Below are 2,500 nucleotides of genomic sequence, written 5' to 3' on the forward strand. Positions count from 1 at the left end.
GTGTGGTGCTGAGCTGTCACGCGACAAAGTGGGGAACTCTGTCACGAAGTTGGGGACGGGATCCAATCATTATCAACGATTACTAATGCACAAGACTTATCAGCGTGCCTCCCTCCCTCACTTTCTCTCACTTTCTCTCTCTCTCTCTCTCTCTCTCTCTCTCTCTCTCTCTCTCTCTCTCTCTCTCTCTCTCTCTCTCTCTCTCTCTCTCTCTCTCTCTCTCTCTCTCTCTCTCTCTCTCTCTATCTATCTCTCTCTCTCTCTCTCTTCCTCCCCTCCTCTATTTAATTTTTTACTATCTATCTAGCTATCCATCTACCTATCTATCTATCTGTTTATCTATCTATCTATCTATCTATCTATCTATCTATCCATCTACCTATCTATTTATCTGTTTATCTATCTATCTATCTATCTATCTCTGTCCTTTTCTCCCCGCTTTCCTCTTGTTCCTCGTCGCTTTTCCATCCTTCCCCTTTTCTCCTGTTTTCTTTTTTATTTTCGTTTTCCTTTCCCATCTTCTCTCCCCTGTCTAACCAATACATTTTCACCCTTCCCTTTCATGTCCTCATTTCCTCTTCCTCCTCGCCTCCTTCTTCATTCCACTTCCTCTTCGTTTTCCTCCTGATTCCACTTGTTTTCATTCCTACCATCTACGCTGGCCCGTCCTCTCCATCCGTTTTCTTCCCCTTCCTCTCCTATCTCCCTCTCTCTTCCCCTTTCCTGATCCTCCATCTCCTCTCAGCCCTTCCTCTCCCCCTCGCCCTCTCTACCTCAATTCTCGGGGTTTGAATGAAATAGCTGATGTAAAAGAATCCCAAACATGGTCCTGCCCGGTCGGTTTCTCTTGATGGCAGTGGTTGTCATGGTGGCAGTGGTAGGAGCAGTGGGGAAAGGAGGGGGCGGGGCGTTGGTTATGGTGGAAGGGAGATGTTGGAAGAAATGGCGAGTTCGGCTGTGATTTTTGAAGATTGTAGTAAAGAGTGGCGGAGTGGAGGAGCATCCTTGATGGTGAGAGCGGTGGAAACTGGGAGATTGGGGCTGATGGAAATGGGTCTGTTTGGAGATAAAAATGATAATGAAGGTAGATAGTGACTGTCATGACCTCTGTGGCACTGGTGAGAATATGATCACAGTGCTTGTGATGGTGACTACAGTGATGAGGACAATGTTAGTGGTGACTAGTGAGGATGGAGATCAAGGGGATGACTGGAGAATGAACACTAGAAGAGTAGTGGTAACACATCCTGCTACGACAATAGATGGTCTAGTTTAGTGACTCAAAACATTTTACACACCCTGTAGCATACTTTTTGCCATGCACCAGAATATAACTCTACCAACCACAAAGACTGACAATTCTTAAACAAACTGTGACACATTTATCTTAGTTGTTAACTTAATGGGTGAGTCCTAAAAAAAATATCGATGTTCTGAAGACAACGCTGACCTGTAGTTTGTAGGAAAATCAATGTTACAGCATTCTGGATCTGAAAACTTGTAGTCCCGACCCTCCCTCTCCCCCTTCTGAAACCCTAAGAATTTCTCGTTGGGGAGGACTTCACCGTATGAAAAACCCTGGTCTACAGTAGATAGCAAAGGTGGGGACAATGGTGACGGAGCCTGCCAGCTGTGAGTTGGGAGAGAGCTACGAGGGAAGGAACCAAACCCACTCATAATAGTCAACAGGAGAATGGAGAATAATGCTCTCCCCGAGAAACGGTCACAGGAACAACGCCTATTCCAGACCTTCAAATGAACATCCAGAAGGACTGGGAGGTTCTCTTGTGCCTGGGAGTAGAGATGATGTTGGGGATATTCATACAAGACAAGGAACAGGTTCACTGCATTAGCGACGCTGCTGAAGGGGAATCTGCGTCTTGGGCGAAACATTAAATCCCGTAGTATACTGAAGCTGAGAGAGAGAATGGTCACTGCATCGCTACCGGGACGTCCTCTCGGTTGAACAAAGTCACACACACACACACACACACACACACACACTCGCACGCGCGCACACACACACACACACACACACACACACACACACACACACACACACACACACACACACACACACACACAGAACGAAAGAGAGACAGACAGAGAGAGAGTTAGACAGACAAAAAACAGACAGACAGGCGGACGGACAGGCAGGCAGATAGACAGAGAGACAGACAGACAGACAGACAGAAAGACAGACAGACAGACAGACAGACCGAAAGACAAACAGACCGAAAGACAGACAGAAAGACAGACAGACAGAGACAGTAAGTTAGAGAGAGAGAGAGAGAGAGAGAGAGAGAGAGAGAGAGAGAGAGAGAGAGAGAGAGAGAGAGAGAGAGAGAGAGAGAGAGAGAGAGAGAGAGAGAGAGAGAGAGAGAGAGAGAGAGACTGAGAATCAGGGAGTTTGGGCATAGAATTCATAAAGGTTTGCGTTATTTCAAAGAGGTAATAGGTGTAATACTGAAGATGTCTTTTCTTGGACGAAGGAGGCTGT

The sequence above is a fragment of the Oratosquilla oratoria genome, chromosome 19 (genome assembly GCF_046742065.1).
Source record: "Oratosquilla oratoria isolate Oo_2021 chromosome 19, ASM4674206v1, whole genome shotgun sequence".
NCBI classification, from domain to species: domain Eukaryota; kingdom Metazoa; phylum Arthropoda; class Malacostraca; order Stomatopoda; family Squillidae; genus Oratosquilla; species Oratosquilla oratoria.